Source organism: Sceloporus undulatus, chromosome 2 (assembly GCF_019175285.1).
Source record: "Sceloporus undulatus isolate JIND9_A2432 ecotype Alabama chromosome 2, SceUnd_v1.1, whole genome shotgun sequence".
In the NCBI taxonomy this organism is placed as follows: domain Eukaryota; kingdom Metazoa; phylum Chordata; class Lepidosauria; order Squamata; family Phrynosomatidae; genus Sceloporus; species Sceloporus undulatus.
Genome location: NC_056523.1, coordinates 187,052,361 through 187,073,530, shown reverse-complemented (window position 1 = coordinate 187,073,530; position 21,170 = coordinate 187,052,361). Strand labels below are relative to the sequence as shown.

The 21,170-nt window shown below is 42.3% G+C and overlaps 1 protein-coding gene across 1 annotated transcript in view; it reads right to left on the bottom strand.

Moving 5' to 3' along the window:
• GRM6 (glutamate metabotropic receptor 6) overlaps nucleotides 1-20,164 on the bottom strand; it is a 68,284-nt gene extending 48,120 nt beyond the window's left edge. Inside the window, exon 1 of the mRNA XM_042455194.1 lies at nucleotides 20,011-20,164. The gene's annotated coding sequence lies outside the window, so the exon portion shown is untranslated. The remainder of the gene's footprint in view (nucleotides 1-20,010) is intronic.
• Nucleotides 20,165-21,170: the final 1,006 nt, after the last annotated feature.

The following is a 21,170-nucleotide window of genomic DNA, read 5'->3' as shown; positions in this document are numbered from 1 at the left end:
GTCACACTATCTGCCTTCCTTCCCAGCCAGCCAGCCAGCCGTTCTTCCTTTCGTCAGTCATCCCAATCATCCATTTTCTTTCTTCCAGCTTTTTCTCTCTGTAACTGTTTAACTGTCTGTCTGATTGTCTGTCTATTCATCCACTTAAAAATTTGGAAAATTTACTTTTTTTGGACAACAATTTTCAGACGCCCTGGCACTATACAGTGGGCCCTTAGCATCTGCTGGGGTTTGGTTCCAGGACCCCCTGTGGACACCAAAATCTATGGATAGTCAGGTCCCACTGAATAGAATGGCATAATAAAATGGAATCCCTTGTACAGTATAAAATTGCAAAAATCAAGGTTTGCTTTTTGGAATTTATATATTTTTAAAATATTTTCAAGCTGTGGATTCTTGAATCTGTGGATAAATAATTTGTGGGTAGAGGGCCGGCTGTACTATAGGTTGCTTGACTTTCTGTCACTCTTTTGAGAGGATCTGTAGAAGAGAATGGAGGTCTCTAAGTGAGGGTGACCAATACTGGAGTGCTTGTGGGAGTACAGTGGGGGTGTTTTCTTGTGTTCTCACATGTTGAGGGGCTTTTGGTATGGTTTGGGGGCAAAAATACCCAAAAGTCACATTTAAAAAAATGGGGAGGGTATGGTTCATCTGTGTGACTGGTATGGGGCTTTAGGGACCACAAAAGTGGGTTTCTTGGGCTGCATTTGCCCCACAGCCTGCACTTTGCTCTCCTGTGTGCTATGGTATGGTTTTGTAGAGGATTCTTGCAGAAACTGCACTGCCACTTCTGGGGGTCTTTGTTGAGCATTCGTGTATGTGCCTATAGACTTATGGTGACCTCATGAATTTTGTAGGGTGTTCTTAGGCAAGGAATACTCAGAGGTGCTTTTGCTAGTTTCTTCCTCTGAAATACAGCCTACAGCATCCAGTATTCCTTGGCAGTCCCCCTTCCAAGTACTAACCAGGGCTGTCCAGGCTTAGCTTCCAAGATGGGATCTGGTGCCTTTAGTCTGGTGCATTTCACAAAAGCCTCATGTATCTTGTGCTGTCTTGAGTCCCAGCCTAGGGGACAAGACAAGATATAAATAAAGTGATTGAATCCTTGGTTGTATATCTTGGATTTGGTTTTGAAAAAAAGAAATGAAGGAAGGATAAAGAATTTAAGACTGATGAACGGGAAGGTCAGTTTCCTGGGCAGAGGGGAGAACTTCCAAGAAATAAAAGGGGAACCCCCTTTTCTCACTGTGTGGTGTGGGGTAGACACTAGGAATCACTGGGGAGAAAATGAACATGCTTGGTGGTCATTGACAGCAAAGAGGACCTCTGCAAGTAACATGTTACATTTTAACACATTATTTCCAAGCTCTGTTAAAAACAGGAAACATTAAACAACAACAACCCACAATTGAATGCCAAGCATTAAAAGTACTACCAAAGACAATCAATCAAATATGGTCCCAAATTCTTCCTTAAAAGTTTTGCTTCAGAAAACTATCTTGTGGAAGGCCAGTAGCACAAGGTGCTTGCCCAGAAGAATTATGCCACATGGCTGTATCCAAGTAACTTGCCAACACACAAAAGCTGGCATCCTGTTAGTGGCCTATGTTGTTCTATGGGTGTGGGATGAATTATTCACCCTAGCACAACCAATATTTTCTGCTGAGAGTGGCAGAATCAGAAATGCACATACAACAACATTTGGCATTCCAGTTGCACACCATGGTTGCACATTGAGCAATGCAGAACAGCACCTGATCATATGTTGTGCAATGTTGCTATTCTGCATGGGAGTTCAATAGTAGCATATTGCTGCATGTGGCTGGATTTGCACTATGCTGAGAGGATGCTGGATTGCAGCCACAATGATCATCATTAGCATCATCACAACCATCACCATCACCAGCTGCCTTGAGATGCCTTGAGTCCTTTGGGGGAGGAAAACAGGACATAAAACCAACAATACAGAAGTACATAAATAATGTGGTTGTGTCCATAGAACAGGGATGGAAAAACATGGCCCATAGGCAGCATGTAAATCTGCCTCCAAGAATGGTAAAATTGCTCAAAAGACAACCTCAGCAGCGTCAACTCTGAAAATACTGTATCAGTACCTCAAATCACAACTGGAAGTGACTTCTGGTTGTGATTTTTGGATGAAAATGGCTAATACGCCCTACCATGGGTGCTCATGGCTGAAAATGGACACTGCTGCCTTGGAAAGTTTCTGAACACTGTTGAGTGGGAGCCATGGATTGCATGGAGACATATTGGATTGCAAAGGAAGTATCTTTTTGTGTTGTCATTGGATGTTACATTTCCTGGAGAATCTCTCAGTTGCTCCATGGCCAGAAGGAGGAGGTTCCAGCCTGCAAGAAATAGCTCTCCAGACAGGGACGTAGCCAAGGGGGGGTCCTTGGGGTCCGGACACCCCCTTCCATTAGAAAAACGAATGGTGCGTGCTGCTGTGCCGCCCCCCCAGCCCCATTATAATGGTGGCACTTAGTCTGGACCTCCCCTTCCTAAAATCCTGGCTACGTCCCTGCTCCAGACCATCTGAACTGAGAACAAAGACAGCAAAATGCAGGCCTATGATTAACAATGTCATTTCTTCCACTGCTGTAGGGTTTTTAACACCTTGCCTGATGAAGAAGCCGGTGGAGTTTTGAAAGCTTGTAACATGTATATTGTGAATTTTGGTTAGCTCAACAAAAGTTTCACTGTTTAGTGGATTTTTGTTGTTATTGGATTTGCTATATGGGATATGGCCAACATGGCTACCCCTGGATGTTCATCAGGACAAGGTTAAACTAACATTTGATGGCTGCATCTGCACTGCAGAAATAATCCAGTTTGACATGACTTTAACTGCCATGGCTCAGTGCTATTACATTCTGGGAATTGTAGTTTTGTGAAACATTTAGCCTTCTCTCTCAGAGATGCTTGGGTGCCACCACAAACTAAAGTTCCCAGAATTCCATAGCACTGAGCTGTGGCAGTTAAACTGGCGTCAAACTGGATTATTTGTGCAGGGCATATGCAGGTGATATCTGTTTGAGATGTTGTACCAATGCCATCATCAGAGGTATCAGCTTCACCTGGCTTATGATCCCCTTGTGATCTCCAAGCTCTTCTTTCTCCCCCTTACCTCACTCTTTTACTTTCTCTGTGGCTTGTCCCTCCCGGTGCATGCACACATGCGCACCTACCCACCATGTTCTTAAGACATACCCCTTCCACTCCACACTCAAGCAGGAGGAATGCCATCTGCTTTCTCACCCTCTGACCTTGATCTGCTGGAACAGTTAAGGGCCCTGCAGAGAGATTCAGCACTTGAGCAGCCTAGAACCCCTTGGAAGAAATAAATTGTCCTGGATCTGCCAACTATTTATGTATTGTAGATTAAAATCACTGGGTGACTTTGGGCAAGTCACACTCTCTCAGCCTCAGTGGATGGCAATGACAAACCTCCTCTGAAGAAACCTGTCAAGAAAACCACTTGTTAGGTTCACCTTAGGTTCACCATATGTCGGAAATAACTTGAAGGCACCCAACAAAAACTAAGAATAATGCCTCCAGATTTCAATTACCTGTTTTAAATAAAACCACTCTGAAATGGAGACTCCTAGGACCTTGTTACTACCCATGTGAAGCTTCAGGTGATTAGGTTTTACAGTTTTGGAGCCCCAGTGGAGACATATACTTTTATTATTATTATTATATCATTTATTGAAATAGCAAGGAATGGCCAAGAGATTGGGGGGAAAGGGAGACATCAGATAGATGAGCAACAAAGGAGCCTTCCGTACTTGGGTGCTCTCCTGCTGTGGAAGCCTACAGCTCCCATTGCTCCTATCACTAAACATGGATGGGGATGATGGGAGTGTAGAACAAAACTTTCAGAAGGCCCCTGGATCAGGGAAAGCAGTGGTAAGAGAATGCTGGCATCTCTGAAGGATATGGGGAATGATGTTGGTTGGGATCTGGGCTACGGTTATGAATTAACTGTGAGTCCTTGGGCTGGTGTTTTAATTTAATTTAATTGATCTGTTTGCTGACTCTCCTGCTTTTACATTGTGGTGCTAATTTTTGGGAGAATCTCACAAATGAACAAGTGAAGAATTGTTGGGGTTTTAGGAGTAAGACAGGGCTTGGGAACACGTGGTTCTCCATATATTGTTTGACTGCAGCTCCCATGATACTCTGTCAGAATACCTGCTAACTAGGGCTGATGGGAGTTACAGTCCAGCAACATCTGCAAGTCTGTACATTCACCACCCCGGCACTAAAGCATCAAAGTTTCTTGGCCCATCCCTGGCTTTGCAAAATTCATTGATGAGAGGAATGCCACTCCTTCGAAAGCTTGGAAGTAATTCATTTAAAAATGTAATTCATCACAAGTATTTAATTAATTTTGGAACAATTATGTTAAAAATTGTTGTTTTAATAATTATAATAATACCAAAATTAATTGGTTGAGTAATGATGAACATTTCATATTAATTTAATTCATTACATGTGTAGATTGTTTGGAAATGTTAACCCTTTTTGGCTACATGTAGTCATTTAAACTGTTTTTTTAAAAATGCAAAACTAGTGTGTTATTGACAATTAATGCAAGCAGTTAATTCTACAATTGCCACAAAAAGCAGACAATGCTACAAAGTTATTTTCCAAAAAAAAATTAAAGTCAGTGATAATTAGTTATTTTAGGGGTTAAGGTTAATTTTTAAATTATTTTTGATTAGCAGTTTACATAGTGCAATAGTAAATTATCCCCTCTGCACCACAGACAACATTCCATGATTCAAAATGTAATCAGACAGTTATATGATATAATGGAATTGGATCTATTATCAATGAAATTGAACTCAGATCAAAATAAGGGATTGAAAAGGACTGGAAGAAAGTCCTGATGTTTATGAACAAAAAATGGGGTAAAGTGACGATTATGGGAACAGAGATTGAAAGGTAAGGAAATCTAATGAAACCAAGTCAAAGAATATAAAGTTGAAATAGGATATACAAAGGCAAATAGGATATTTGTTCAGAGGGATGGCTCTGATAAAGGGATATAAGGTGTTTAAAGAAGGGATTGAGATATGTATGGTTGTTAAAACATCTCACCTTTTGTAAATATCAATAAGGAGAAACATGAGGGCAATTTGAAGCAAAGGTAAGGTGTCCTATGGTCGGACACGACTTGATAACCTTGTCAATGAGGAATATCTTTACCTTTACCTTTTTTTACACGTGAAGATTGCAATGAAAGAGCTAACTGATCAGGCTGTGTGACAGTATTAATGAAAAGAAACAAACAAAAGGAATAAGTAAGTTTTGGTGTATGGTTAGTTGTAGGAAGTAGCATGAATATATTGTGAGTTATAGTTGAAATGAAAAAGAGGAAAATTAAGGAGAAAATGTAAATAGAAAAAAAATATGTTGACGGAAATAAGAAATTTTGTATTAGTTGGAATTATGTTAATAAAAATTATAATTAAAACAAAAACAAATTGTAATCAGACAGTTATGATTAAAGACAAACAGGAACAGGCCATAATAAATATCCAAAGAGTGTTCATCCTGATAGCTTCCAAAATATCATAAGGTTCAATGGTGGCCTACATCTAGAATGTGCATATGACATACCTTATAAATGAATGCCAGGGTTAATTTTGTTAATTTTAACTTTGCTAATTAATGCAGCACCAAACCCACTATATAGTGGGCTTCCACTCTTGCACTCAAATCACTAATACAAAGGTACCCATGGGCAACATCCGTTTGTTTAACTGGGCTTGTGCAGGTGAACTTTGCAGTGGTTTCTGCCTCCACTGGCCAAACCATGCGTATCTTTTCCTCACCATTCTAAATTGGAGAGATCAGGTGTGCAGTAGTGGTTTGAGCACTGGACTATGACTCTGCAGACCAGGGTTCGAATCCTGCCTTGGCCATGGAAACCCACTGGGTCATCTTGGGCAAGTCACTCTCAGCCTCAGAGGATGACAATGGCAAACTCCCTCTGAAAAGACTTGTCAAGTCACCATAAACTGGAAACAACTTGAAGGCACACAACTACAACAACAAATCCTCCAAAGACACACAGTAATGCACAATGTCTAAAAGCAACCCAACTTCTAAAACCAAGACGAACGAATGAAACGGGATGTAATGTGTATAAATTTTTAAAACAATGCCTCAAAATAAACCACGCCTGTCAGCTTTCGTCTACATTGAAGCACTTACTGGTGTCCTGTAGTAGTTGAAACTTATTAGGATGATGTCGAGTGTGGGTTTGTCAAACTTGCACTCCATTGCGGGTATTACAGCATTTTTTTAAAGCAATGAAATTCACCTCTCCTGTTCATATTATCTGATGGGAGGTTTTGTTACTTCATTTTGCTTTTGCAAAAGTTTTTAATTTAAATTTTTGTTGCTAAAATCTTTCATGTTTTGAGAGTATTTCAAAAGCCCTCTCCCAGTCTTTCTACATGTTCCATTCAAACAAATTTGTTTCTCTCAGGTTCCCAAATTTATTGCCTGGGGCAGCTGCTTTATCTCATTGCAGGGCTGTGTCTGAGGGCCAAAAATCTTCTGTAAGGGAAATAATTCCTTCACTGAGGAGAAAGAAAAGCATCAGAAATTGTCAGACTCACAAACTGAACGAAAGAAGAAAAAACAGAAAAGCAAAGCCTTAAAAGTAGCATGAGCTTTCGTAGACTTCAGCCTACTTCTTCAGATGTGTTTTTGTTGGATGTTTCACTGATATATTAGTATATATTCTTACATGTTTCAGCATCAACACTTCTGATGAAGTAGGCTGAAGTCTGCGAAAGCTCATGCTACCTACCTCTTTCATTCAGTTAGTTTCAAAGGTACTACAACATCCTTTTACATTTCAATAAAGATGGTGTTTTTGTTTTTGTTGTGTGCCTTCAAGTTGTTTCCAACTTGTGGTGACCCTAAGGCAAAAGTATCATGGTGTACAGGGATGCAACTAAAGTGCACTTCTCCTATCAAAGTGACACAACCCCAATTTTTCATGATTTCAGTGTAATAAAGTTTCTCAGTGCATCTGACAAAGTCGACTGAAGTCTACAAAAGCTCATGCTGCCAATTTCTTTCAGTTAGTCGCAAAGGTGCTACAAGACCTCTCTATGTAAAGTTTCTTGGTATCACTTTTTCTGAGGCCTTTCCTTATTTTCTCCTTCCTTTCCTCCCTCAGTTTTAACACCACTAAATACCAACCAGCTAGGATAGCATCTACTTCCCACCAATTCCCAACTCCTCCAAACTACACGCATTGAGGTAGTTACTTAGCAATTATCGTCTCAGCACACTACTTACTACTACCTCCAACACTTTATGCTCTAAATTCTATTGTTTGTCCTGACTAGAGTAGAGTCACTGAATTAACTGATTTATCTCTGTGTTCAGGGATTTATCTGGGTGAACCATGGATTCAATGGGTCTAATCCAGTTGGGACAAACCAACAGGATTCTAGCCTACGTCTGATAAAATTCTCTGTATTATGTTCTAGCAGGGCTGTCCCTCCTATAAAGTGGGATGAAGTGGCAATTTCAAGTGTTATCTCAGTGGCATCACTAGAGTCTGGTAACTCATCACTCCCATTGACCTCCTCTCATATGGCACCATACAGAATCCTTAGTAATTTTTTTTGTACTAATGTGACTCATAAATCGTAATCCCTGTATATCACTTAAAATAATGGTGATAGTTGTGGCATAAACAACTAGCAAAATTAAAACTACCTTAAATTACAAAATTACACACACAGCCTACAGTACATTCCGCCCCGCACCCTCAGAACTTCTGGGCAGCAATTACTTAGGGTTCCAGGGGCTAGGCTTACCTCTACTACGAGGAAGACATATTCCATCGCCGCCCCGGCCCTTTGGAACACGCTGCTCGCAGAGCTCCGCTCGGCCACCTCCCTGGCTCAATTCAGAAGGGATTTAAAAACCTTCCTATTCCATGCTGCATTCCCCGATTAAAGTCCTAATAGCTCTCCCTTCCTCTTTTGGCAAGAAGATTGGCTAACGGGGTTTTTACTGTGTTTTTATTTGTATCTGTGCACAAGTTTGATGTACTGTATTGGATGTTTTGTATTGTGTATTATATTGTTTTTATCCTGTTGTGAACCGCCCTTTGGAAAGGCGGTATAAAAATAAAAATTTTATTTTATTTATTAGTATATACTTGACTATAGGTCGACCTCATGTATACGTCCAGGGCAGGTTTTGGGGCCAAAACTATGGATTTTGATATGACCCGTGGATAAGTCGAGGGTAAAATTTAGCGGTATGTAACAAAGGATGTAGAGCAGGGGTAGGCAACCTGCGGCCTGCGGTCAGGATCCGGCCCGGCGAGGCCTTGGGACCGCCCCCAGCCTGGTCCTGCTGCTGATTGCCGCCGGGGCCTTTGGGGGGCAATTGTCTATAGAAGCCTCAGAAACATGCATTTATGTTAACATTTTTAAAAAAATCAGCAAATTTTTTTGCGTGCCCTCCATTTTTTTTAAAAAAAGTGTCTTTCATTTGAAAATTTTTGTCCTACATTTGTCCTGGTTTATTTATATATTTAATTTTTTAAAAATTTATTTAATTATTTATTTTTTGGCTTCGGCCCCCCAGTTGTCTGAGGGACAGCAACCCTGCCCCTGGCTCAAAAAGGTTGCCTACCCCTGATGTAGAGGATGAAATGAAGGAAAACAATGTCAAAGAACTTACAAAATTTCAGCAGATATTACTGTTTGTTGTCACACTAAACTAAGGCTGGATGGATGAGAGAGTAGAGGGGGGGATCAGTACTTCCAGGACAGATTACTCTCTTGCGTTTTACCAGGGGATGGCTCCTTTTTTGCTAAGAGTTATAGTACAGTACTTACATTGATAAGATAAATTTTGATTAAAAATTCTAGACGTATACATGAGTATATCCAGTAAGTGGTTAAAGTGAACATTTGGTAAGGAGGTGTAGGTGAATGTCTTTAAGAATGCTTTAAGTAAGCAAGGATGAATGCTAGAGTAAGTGAGGTAAGGAAGAGAAAAGAAAAGAAGAGAGAATTAAGAAGGAGGATGGATTTTTTTTTAAAAAAATGTATGTTTTCAATCTTAATTTTATGCTGTTTTAACTAGGTTATTTTAATTGTTTTTAAAAAATTGTATTTCAAGTTGTCTTGTGAGCTACCTCGGGTCCCTTTTTGGGAGAAAGGTGGCATAAAAATGAAAATAAATAAATAAATGTGGTTTATTTATTTATTTATTTATGGGATTATATGGAAGACAGTTGTATAATAAGATTGGAAATCATGAATAAGAAGGAAGAGGGTTTGAGAAGGTTTAAGTAAAGAGAAGGGAAAAGATTTGAGAATGTGAATTGGAAGAAAGAATAGAATGAAGATTTTGAGGCGGAGGTATGTTAGTGGATGTATGTGACAGAAATCTGATGGAACATCAATACTGGTATGTAAATATGTATTATGTATATGTTTTGGTCTTGTGTGATGTATGTTGTTGGTGTGTTTTATGTGCATAAATGCTTAATAAAACAATTTTTAAAAATGAAAATTTGGTGAGACGTGATGTTCTTTTTAAAGAAAATTTTAAAAGAATAAAAATAATTTAACATTTTTAAACTTTAAATTAAAAAAAAACCCTTTTATTTCCGCCTTCAAGTGGTTTTTTTTTTAATCCCAAGACATATTGGAATAGTATGTTCGCTTCTCTTCCTTTCTTTTAAAATAAAATTTGTTTAGAGTTATAATGCTATGATACAGTAATGAAACGGCATGTCTTCACATGTTTTCTTCACAGGAAAAAAATTGCCCTCCTGACCATAGGACCATCTTAGTAAAACATGCCGCAGTTCAAAACAACAGCTTTTTAAGTCTTTCATAGACTTAAGTGTACTTCCACAGATGCATTTGAGGAATTAGACTTAAGTCTACGAAAGCTCATGGTGCCAACCTCTTTCAAAGGTGCTACAAGATCTCTCTAAATACTGGCTCTACAGACTAACACGGCTATATCTTTGAATCCTAGGGAAATGGAGCTCCTCTTGCGGTAGAGGGATCATCAGTATCTGCTCTTCGTGAAGATTTAAATTTTTTATTTTGTTAGGACTGTGAGGTGAAGATGTCATAACAGAAAAAGAAACAAACTGAAAAAAATGAATCCAGCCCAGTATGGGTAATCTGGAAATTTGTACATTGCAAATTGCAAATTTGTACACTCTCAAATTGGATGTTGGTTCAGTCTTCAGTTCTGCCCCTTCCCCTGTAGTGTGCTCTGTCTTCAAAACCAACAGGACATGGATGCCCTGATCTCTTATCCTCCTATTCTTCTTCCCAACTTTTTAAGGTTTCAGATTTACATAGGCATGGAGTTAAATATTGAATTTCCTTAAATAAAACTGTTCTAAGTTGAACAGTGTTATTTCCTTATAAAATGCTAAAATATGAGTATGCATGAATGGGCGAGTGAAGATACACACACTAAATAAACAAAATATTTTTATTCATATACTACTTTGGTGCAACATCTGCATGTAGAAGTAAAGGAGGGTCCCAAAGATAAATTTTCGAGTATCACTGGTTTTGAAGACTGAGCAGGGCAGGTTTCTTGTTGACATTACCAATGCTAGCCAATGAGCACTGTGAATAGCCAACAAACCATTTTTTCCCCTTCTGGGGAATTATATGTGTTGTTTGCTGTTGTGAGACTTCAAGCCATTTCTGACTTATGGTGACACTAAGGTGAAGCTATGATAGGGTTTCTGGGGCTGAGAGAGTGTGACTTGCCCAAGGTCACCACACAGTGGGTTTCCATGGCTGAGCAAGGAATTGAACTCTGGTCTCCAGAGTCATAGTCCTATGCTCAAACCACTATACTTTGCTGGAGTATGCACTACATATATGTATGTCGTGTGAATTGATGGCATGAGCAGCTACTTTAGAGATGAGGCAGATCAAAGAAAGATCTAGATCTACTGGTGATTTGGAGTAGATTAACAGGGAATTCTCCTAGTTGTGTTTTGCAGCAGCGACAACAAAATAGTCCTCTCCCCTGCCCTAAATTATGCTGCTGAAAAAAAGAAAAGCTTGGGATAGGCAGTATAAGATATGAGCTCTGATTCTTAGCACACATTCCTGAATTCTCTTTGCACCAGGAAATTCTACCATTTGATAGATGTCAGGGTTTTGGGAGGGGACCAAAGTAGATCCCAAACAGTACAAAGTTTGCCTGGTCCTGTTTTTGAACCATACTTTGTTAGTTGCAGGGGCATCCCAATACATTTTGTGGTCTGTGGGGAAGTGAGGTAGTGCCTCCTCCCATGCCACATACAGTTGGTGCTCCGCATCTAAAGATTCTTTATTCATGGATGCAACCATCCAAGGCTTGAAGATATTTGTTAAAAATCCCAAAATCAAACCTTGATTTTGCCATTTTATATACGAGACACCATTTTACTACACCGCTATATTTAATGGGACTTGAACATCCATGGATTTTGGTATCCGTGGGGGATCCTGGAACCAAGCCCTAGTGGATACCAAGGGTCCACTGTATACAAAAACTGGTTGAGTAAGCAGCTGAATCTTTCTTTAAAATGTTCTTTTTTAAAAATTGCTTCACTCTACCTAATGGTAGGACAAGACCTGCCTACAAATGTAACTTGATTTTCTTTTTTGTCTAGCTAGCTGTCCCAATTTGGTAGGGACAGTCCTGATTAAACTTCTATCATTCCATTTTCCCTTTATCCCCACTGCAAAATAACATTTCACCATCCAGAATATGTTGAACAGAACTACACATATTTGCTAATTTATCATCCCACCCCTTTTTCTAAGAAGGCCCATGTTTCCTCAAAATTTTGACAAGAACTAAGGCTGTGGAAATAAGAAATCAGCAAAGGCACCAGATCTTGTCTGATCTTAGAAACTATGCGGGGTCAGCCCTGGATGGGAGACCACCAACCAATACCAGGTGCGGTAGGCCGTATTTCAGAGGAGGGAACTGGCAAAACCATCTCTGAGTATTTCTTGCCAAAGAAAACCCTATGAAATTCATGGGGTCGCCATAAGTCAACAGGCAACCTGAAAGACACATGTACATGCACACTGAGGCACAGTCTGCAGGAAGAAGGAAACATGAAGGTGCAAGAGCTACTCACAAGCCTCCTGAATCCAGATGTTTAGAATGTCACTAGCATCTGCCTAAGCATTTCCAAGCTTTCCTCTAAAACCTTAAAGAATAGAAGCTTCATTTAAACAATAAAGGAAGATGGATCCCCCACCCCCGGCTTCTTTTTCTCTCCATTCCTGGATTCTGAAATGGAAAGAGAGGACTACAGAAGAGGGTGAGACGAGGGACTCATTCCCACTTACTGATAAATCGGTGTGCGATCTGAATTGATGGATCGATTCGACATCGGATCATGGTTTACACTGCACTTGCCCCAATCATATTTTCTGTCATTTTCTGGCATCAAACAACCCACTTATGGTTCACATTCATGAATGAATTGATTCAAAATGATTTGGCTCCAGCTGGCCGAAGGGGAAATTTGAATCAATCCTGATCCGCTTCTGGTTCACACTTGCATTAAATCGGTTTGATGAAAAAGACGCGGAAAAAAATAGCGTCAAAAAGATGCAGGTTAAATGGGTCTGGTGCATGCCCCCCCCCTCACTGATCGCTTCAGTGAATCAATTTAAGTGGGAACCAGGGTCGTTTGAATTGGTTCAAACTGAACTGCGATCCGGTTTAAAAGGTAGTGGGAATAAGACCAAGAAAAGGAGGAATGGTATAGATGAGGAATGGGGAATAATGGCAAAAGTTGTGAGAAGGAAGAGCAGGTGGATTTGGCGGAAGCAAGGGGAAAGATGGATGTAGTGACTTTTTGAGCACTTTGTGTATATGTGTGTGTGATTTTATTTACCTCCCTCTGTGACTCTGGCAGTCGCTGAAATGCAGCTGATTAAAGCAGAAAGTGATGTGCCTCGCTCGCTCCAGTGAAAGGGGATTGGTGCCAAAGCCCAGGCTGCTGGGATAATAGCTCAGTGCATTAGGCAGTGAGAAGGGAACGCGTCTGTAGGGATCAGGCTGGGGGCAGGGGATGAAACAGAGGGTCTCTTCCTCCCAAACAGGATTAACAAGGAAAAAGGAGCATTCAGCCAGGCTGAAATCCAAGAGGGGATGGGAGAGGGATGTCAGCCATGTTGGGAGCAGAAGAGAACAAAGAACCAGTCCTTGAAAAGCTGCTTTGGGGTGCCTTGCTGCAGCAAACCTGTCCCTTTGCCTGCTGTGCTAGACCAATGGCCTTCTCAAACCCCAGTATCCACTTGGACTCAAGCAACTGCCCAGCTTGCTTGGTCAGCTTTGGAAGAGCCAAGTATTGTCTGCACCAACTGGCAGCAGCTCTCCAGGGACTTTTTTTTCCCTGTCAAGAAACTTAGCTGTACCTGGAGATGCCAAGGACCTGAATCTGAGACCTCCTCTGTGGGAAGAAGGTGCTGTACAAGTGAGCTACAGCCCTAAGCAGGTCAACGCAGTGCATTTCAGATTATTTGCACTGACCTAGGGACTGATTCTGTTGAGCCAGAGCTGGGATCAGGCACATTTTGCTAAGGCAAGGAGCCTGATCTCAATGTATTGAGACTTGACAGAAGGGCCTCCAGCCACATCTCTCTCTCTCTCTCTCTTTCTGGGCACTTCAGAACACCAGACATCGATCTGCTAGCTGTCTGTGATTTGTTGCTGTGTTCCTTCAAGTCATTTCAGTCTTATGGCAACCCTAAGGTGATCCTATCACATGGTTTTCTTGGTAAGATTTGTGCAGAACAGGGATTGCCATTGCTTTCCTCTGAAGCTGAGAGAGTGTGAGTTGATCAAAGTCACCAAGTAAAAATTTAAACCCTGGTTTTCCAATATTTTAGCCTCCATTATTTGTTGTTATTGTTGTTGTTGTGTGCCTTCAAGTAATTTCTGACTTGTGGTGACCCTAAGGCAACGCTATGATAGGGTTTTCTTGGCAAGTATGACTTGCCCAAAGTCAGCTAGTGGCTTCCCATGACTGAGCCAGGGTTCAAATCCTGGTCTTCCAGTGGCCTAGTCCAATGTTCAAAACACTACACTACATTGTGTCCATGACTAGGGATTGCCAAGTTTCCTGGGATCCAGGTGGTACTTGAGAGGAGGCAGAACTGGAATCAAGTGGGAGAAACAGCAGAGCCTATTAGCCCCTGAAGTGGAGCCAAGGATGTCCCTGGTAGGGGTGAGTGTGCAGATGCTAGTGGATACTGGTGGGAGCTCATAGCAAAGCTCTCAAGCCGAACATGAAACAGTCTGCCTCCTTGGTTTTAGTCTAAAGGCTGTCTGCAGAGATTTTGCTGCCTATAGAACAGTAAATGGCACCCTTCTGGCCACCTCTGTGGCCAAGTCATCCGGACATCTGAACAGAGTGACCAGAGGTCATAACCTCAAAAGAGGTTAACGTAGGACATTCGATAAAATGTAAGACATTAAAAAATAAAAGTTAAAAATACTAATATAAATGTAAATCCATACTTCTTAGTCATGCTCAGAATGGAGAGCACTTGGGAATTCCTCCTGGACAGAAGGCTGAAATATTCCCTGGAAGAGGAGGACATCTAATCACCCTTTACTTGAAGCAATTCCTACAAGCCCCTCTCTCCATTCCTGGCAGTAGAAAATACAGTACAGTGGTACCTCGGGATACGAATTACCCAGGTTACGAAATTTTCGGGATACGAAAAAATCCCATAGGGAATTATTGTTTCGGGTTACGAATGTTTTTTCGGGTTACGAAAAAACTCGGCGCTATTTTAAAGGGAACCGCGGCTTTTTTTCCATTAGCGCCTATGGCATTTCGGCTTACGAAGGCTTTTCGGGTTACGAAAGCGGCCGCGGAACGAATTAAATTCGTAACCCGAGGCACCACTGTAATATCAAATAACTAGCAATTTGTTGCTCTTTTGTGATAACCAGAATCTACTGCTCAAGGTAACCATCTCACTTGTCTGAACAGGCCAGCCAGCCTGTTCTGTTCCTCACTCTTCTTGTTGTGTGTTTTTGAATCACCTTTGATTTATAGCAATCCTAAGACAAACCTATCACAAGGTTTTCTTGGGCTGAGAGGGTGTGACTCGCCCGAGGTCATCCAGTGGTTTCCTTGGCCAAATGGGGAATCGAACCATGATCTCCAAAGGTCATGCCAAAGGTAACATCCTTCAGCCTCCACATTTTGTCTCTTTTACTTATTTTGAAATAGAATTGTTAGACCTGTTTGCAAATCACAGAACTGAATTATCTATATGTATATCTATAGCCAATGCCTTGATTAAAAAAAACAAAAACCCAGTAGACTGGCTCCTAGATCCTACATTAGAACTCTTCTTGAAATATACATTTTTGTTAATATGGAAGGAATGGTTTTGTGGATGGTGGAGCGGTGTGGAGTGTGATAGTCCAGCTACAGTTTCATTGAAGAAAGAGATTGAGATTGGAACTGAGATTAAGAGGAACAGAGGGGGAGAGAGAGAGAAAGGTCTAGCCCAGAATGAGGACTGAATCTTAGAGCATCAGTTCTCAAAACCTTTTGTGTATGTATGTCATTCAGTCAACCCTGTACTGTATTTGTCAGAAAGCAATGATAAGCCACATAAGAAGATATATTTTGCAATAACATAGAAACACAGTCCATCACGATAGCATTCAGAGTGATTACATGCTTACTTTTTGCAGCTTTAGTAAACAACGCTGTGTGATATATGGGTCACAATCTGACAGTGACCAACATATCTTCACAAGATGAACCTTCTGTAGGGAGGCTATGATCTGTCCTAAGAATCTCTCCCCAGGATTTTGATATAAGTGACAATATAATAAGTAGTGTGAGACATCCTCTGCCTCTCCCATGTCACAAATGCAGAGTTTAGGTGGGTGGGAGTACATGTTGCAAAATACCAGGTATACCAGTGGACCATTTAATAATTGCATTTTTCTGTAAATTAAAGCACATACCAAATTCAAATTTTAATAACATCTTTTTTCTTCATCATCAGTTCCAGTGCATTATTATGAAAATCCTAGATCTGGGCCACTGAGAAAGCCCCCCTCAAGTGCTACACTTTTAGAGGTTTTTTTTTTAGTAGAATGTGATAGTGCCATATAATGAAAAGCATAGAGACGGGAATTTGTTAATCTGTTTGATCATTTGACCCTGGTCAAAATGGCTGCTATGTGAAAAAGGTAAATCCATGCAAGGCCAAGTTCAATTATTCCTCGTGTTCTGCCATATTTTTGTTGACCACCTAAATGGGGTCCATGGAGCATTGCTTGTCTATGGGTCAAGGTGTGAGATCATCTATCCTAATGCAACAGACTTTTCCGTGTTCAAGAGAGGGCACCACGTCCAAAATATGCTTTTCTTCGTTTTAGTGACAAAAACCTTTTGCTGAACTTGCCTGGTTCTTCTCAAATTCTTAGATTACACCTAATGATATTATCGGCAGAGTTGGGCACCTGAAAAAAACCTTCCATCCCTTTTGATTTCTTTTACATCCTGCCTTCCACAAAGGCTGATGGTAAAGTCCTTCATCAGACCACTAACATCAAGGTACTGAGTACTCAAATGCCCAGCGTACCAGGCCCAGCTGCCAACCATGAACCTCAGACCTCCTCCTTGATGGTATATTCCACTCTGGCCGAACAAAGTCACCAGTTCCATGTGTGCTTTGCTGCACTGGAAACACAGGGGGTAGTCACACTGGAGAATTAAAGCAGTTTGATGCCACTTTAACTGCCAAGACCCTAGCCTACAGAATTCTGGGATTTGTAGTTTGGGGAGGCACCAGAGCTGACAGGCCAGGCTAAATATGTCACCAAGCTACAGATCCCAGGATTCTGTAGGATAGAGTCATGGCAATTAAAGTGGTGTCAAACTGCTTTAATTCTACAGTGTAGCTTCACCCACAGCCTGAAAACTGAAACTTTTGGACTATACCTCCCAGGATTTGGCAGCATAACCAGTGGATTCTGGAAGTTGTAATCCACAAAGTGACTTTTCCAAGCTCAGACTCTAGACCAGCAGCAATGACAAACCTGTTGCATGTGGTTTCTATGCCTCCTTGCTTGACCCTTTTACATGAAGCCCTTTTACATGCTGGACCAGATCAGAGTAAATCCAATGTTCTGCTTTCTCAAGGGCTTTGTTTAGGGTCATTGCATAACTCTGGGTATCGGATGTGCCCCACAATATCCCTTACAAACTGCAGAGGACAGGGGACCATGATGTATATTTAGAGAGCTGCTCATCAGAAAGTATCTGTTCAGGGCCAGATACTTGTCTGAGTTGGAGAAAGAAAGGGCATACACACTTAGGTCAAGGCACATAGTAACTAAAGTAAGCCAAATTATTTTTGCTCATGAAGCAGAAAATCCTATAAGGGCTTGTCTTTCCTGGAAGTAAAAATATAGTAATAACAAAATAATGAACCAAGAGGAAGCGTGGTGCAATGGTTTGTGATCCGAATCGATGGATCGATTTGACAGCGGAGCGTGGTTCCCACTACATTTGCCCTGATCGCATTTTCTCCCACTATATTTGCCCCGATCGCATTCCCCCCCCCCCTCTAAAATAATCCACTTGTGGTTTCCATTCACAAATGAACCGATTAAAATAATTCAAAGGGGAAATTTGAATCAATTCCGATCCTCATCTCACTTGCACAGATTCGATTTATTGAAAATGAAGCAGAAAAAAATCAGTGTAAAAAAGACATGGGTTAAATGGGTCTAGCTAGCGCATGCCACCCCCTTCCCGGAATCGCTTCAGCAATTCGGATCAAGTGGGAACCAGGGTCATTTGAACTGGTTCACTATCCGATTTAAAAGGTAGTGGGAATGAGGCCAGGGAAGGCTAAATACCTCACAAAACTATAGTTCCCAGAATTCTCTATCATTGAACCAGGGCAATTAAAGTGGTCTCAAACTGGATTATTTCTACAGTGTGTTTTGTACCTTAGTAGTGTATTCCTGCACAACAAAGCCCTTGAGGTCCTTCCAGTTCTACCATTCTTTGATTCTATGATCCCCAACCTGGAGTCCTCTGGAAGAATGGTACTACAACTCCTCTTAGGGCTGGGGAATGATGGGAGTGGTAATTCCTCCTTGGAGGAAGACATTGCCCTTACTGCCTGTACTGAAACCCAACAATAGTCAACCCCAGAATAACTATCTCCTTCCTCTCCTCCTTGGCCTTCTAGACGAGGAGACCCACTTCCTTGCCAAGCCCTGAAGGTGGTCAGAAGCAAAGTAAGGCCAAAGTGATGGCTTTGAAGGAGAGAAACCCAACTACTTCAGGGACTGTCTCCCTTCTTTATCTGACAAGCTGCACCTCTCCACTCCACTCCCCTTCCCAAATCCACCTCTCTGGAAACAAAGGTCCAATAAGGAATCCGACCATCTCGATCTATAGGGCACAGTTGGGCTGGAGATGTCCCTTCTTCCATTCCAGGGGTTTGGCTATACCCCAGCCTCTGCTTTTTCCTGCTCATGCTGGGGGTCTAGGAAGACAACACAAAACCACCATGTCCCTGGGCATGTGCAGAGTGCATTTCCTGCCTCTCTGCATCTTTACAGAGAGCCCCCGATAGAGTTCTGCTCAATGAGGAAAAGGGACTTCCAACGCAGTGGGGTGGCATTTCCAGAGACCCCTATTTTGTCTACAAATAAAGTACCACTTGCTTTCTCAACATTAGGAGGAAGTTCCTGACAGTAAGAGCTGTTTGACAGTCGAACACATTCCCTCAGAGGGTGGTGGAGTCTTCTTCTTTGGAGGTCTTTAAGTAGAGGCTGGATGGTCATCTGTCACAGGGAGTGCTTTGATTGAGAGTTTCTGCATGGCGGAATGGGGTTGGACTGGATCAGGGCCCTCCTTGGGGTCTCTTCCAACTCTATGGTTCTGTGATTCTTTTGGATTCCTCTGTGGTCAGTCTGTGCAGGGGTGGCCAGATGTCCTCACCACAAAGGAGGACAAGGCACCGTAAAATGTAGGACAGTCAAGAAAAATGTAGGGCATTGCAAACTAAATGCTAGAAACACTCATACGAATATAAATTCATGCTGCTTCTTAGCCATGCTCAAAACGGAGGGCATTTTGGAATTCCTCCTGGACAGAAAGTGGAAAAATAGGATGTCTGGGTTGCTGAATCTGTGGTGGGTACTCTTATAGCCTGTGCCTCAAGAGTGCTGCACTCTGCACATCCTCAGGGGCACAGTCTTCTTGCCACTCCTCCTCCCCCTGAACTCCCGGCCACCAGGTGCTGCACTCTGCATATGCTCAGAGGCACAGTCTTCTTGTCACCCATTCTCTGCCTGAGCTCTCCAGCATAGGAAGCCACACTATGCCCTGAGGGTGCTGCACTCTGCATATGCTCAGAGGTGCAGTCTTTTTACCATCCATTCATTACCTGAAGCCACCCTGTGCCCAAAAGGTACTGCACTCTGCACATCCTCAGAGGCACAGGGAGGGGTAGGGTTATAATGCTTTATATTGTTATTGTATTTTATTGGTTTATTTTAATGTAAGCTGCTTTCATCGTTTGGAGGAGTGGGATATAAATAAATAAATAAATAAATAAATAATAATAATAATAATAACAACTATTTTGCCACCCATCCATTACTGAAGCCACCCTTTGCCCCAACAGTAATGTACTCTGCACATCCTCAGAGGCGCGGTCTTCTTGCCACCCCTCCTCCCCCTGAGCTTCCGGCCACCAAGTGCTGCACTCTGCATATGCTCAGAGGCACAGTCTTCTTGCCACCCCATTCTACTGTAGCAGATTACTTCAAAAACCAGAATGATCCTTTCCACTTGAATCCACCCTGTGTCCCTAAGGGTGCTACACTCTGCACATCCTCAGAGGCACGGTCTTCTTGCCACCCCCCTCTCTGACTCACCTGATCCCGGGGGAGGATCCCCTCTCCTTGCTGGGCTGGGCTGCCTGCGGGAGGCGAGGGTCCCTGGCTGGCATCTCCTGCTGTTGGAGGGAGGAAGGGTCCCTCTCTCTCTGCCTCTGCCTCTGTCTCTCTCTGTCTCTCTCTGCCAGGGACTTAGCGCTGCCAGCCAAGAGGGCAGGGAAATCCTCTCGCACAATCCTCCTCCTGGCGCTTTAATGCACTGAGCTTTGGAGAGGATTGCAAATGGGCCAAAAGGGGGGGAGAGCAAGGGAGTGGCCCCTTCCCCTCCAGCCCTGGACCACCAGTAGAGAGCAAGGAGGCTCCCTTCCCCTGCAGCAGGTCCCACCGCCCCCCTCCCTTCCTTGCTTGCTTCCTCCTCGCAAACCCAGATCCCCTCCTTCCTCACCCCCCTCCCCACACTTTGCCCCCCAGAACCCTTTTGGGGTCACAGGGAAACAGGGGCAGGCGTTCATAGGCCACGCAGGGCCCCAGGGAAGGCAGGGGACCCCTGACCCAGCAGCAGACCTCAGGCGGCCTTTTGGGGAGGGGGGGCATGGCGAAGTGGAGAGAGAGCAAGAGGAGCTTTTTACATTTTATTTCTAGCCTCTTCTCTTCCTCTTCCATCATCATCATCACCATCATCATCATCATCATCACCATCATCACCACCACCACCATCATCGTCATCACCATCATCATCACCACCACCATAACACCATCACCATCATCATCATCATCATCATCACCATCATCACCACCATAACACCATCATCATCACCACCACCATCATCAATCTCCTCCTCCACAACACAAAGATACTTTTATGAGGACAACCGAAATGCACAACATACACAATAAAGGGATCCCTATTTTGTGGATATGGGAGTTTGTTGTCCTTTGCTATGTGGCCAAGATGGATACCCCCCTGGATATCGATATCATCATCATCATCATCATCATCATCATCCACAAAACAGGAAGAGGAGGAGGAGGAGGAGGAAGAGGATGACGATGATGATGATGATCTCCAGGGATCCCTTCATTGTGTACTTTATGGAGACAACCGAAATGCTCAAAATACACAATAAAAGTTATGCCTGTTTGCTGGATTTGGGAGGCTATTGTACTTTGCTATGTGGCCAACACAGTTACTACTACTA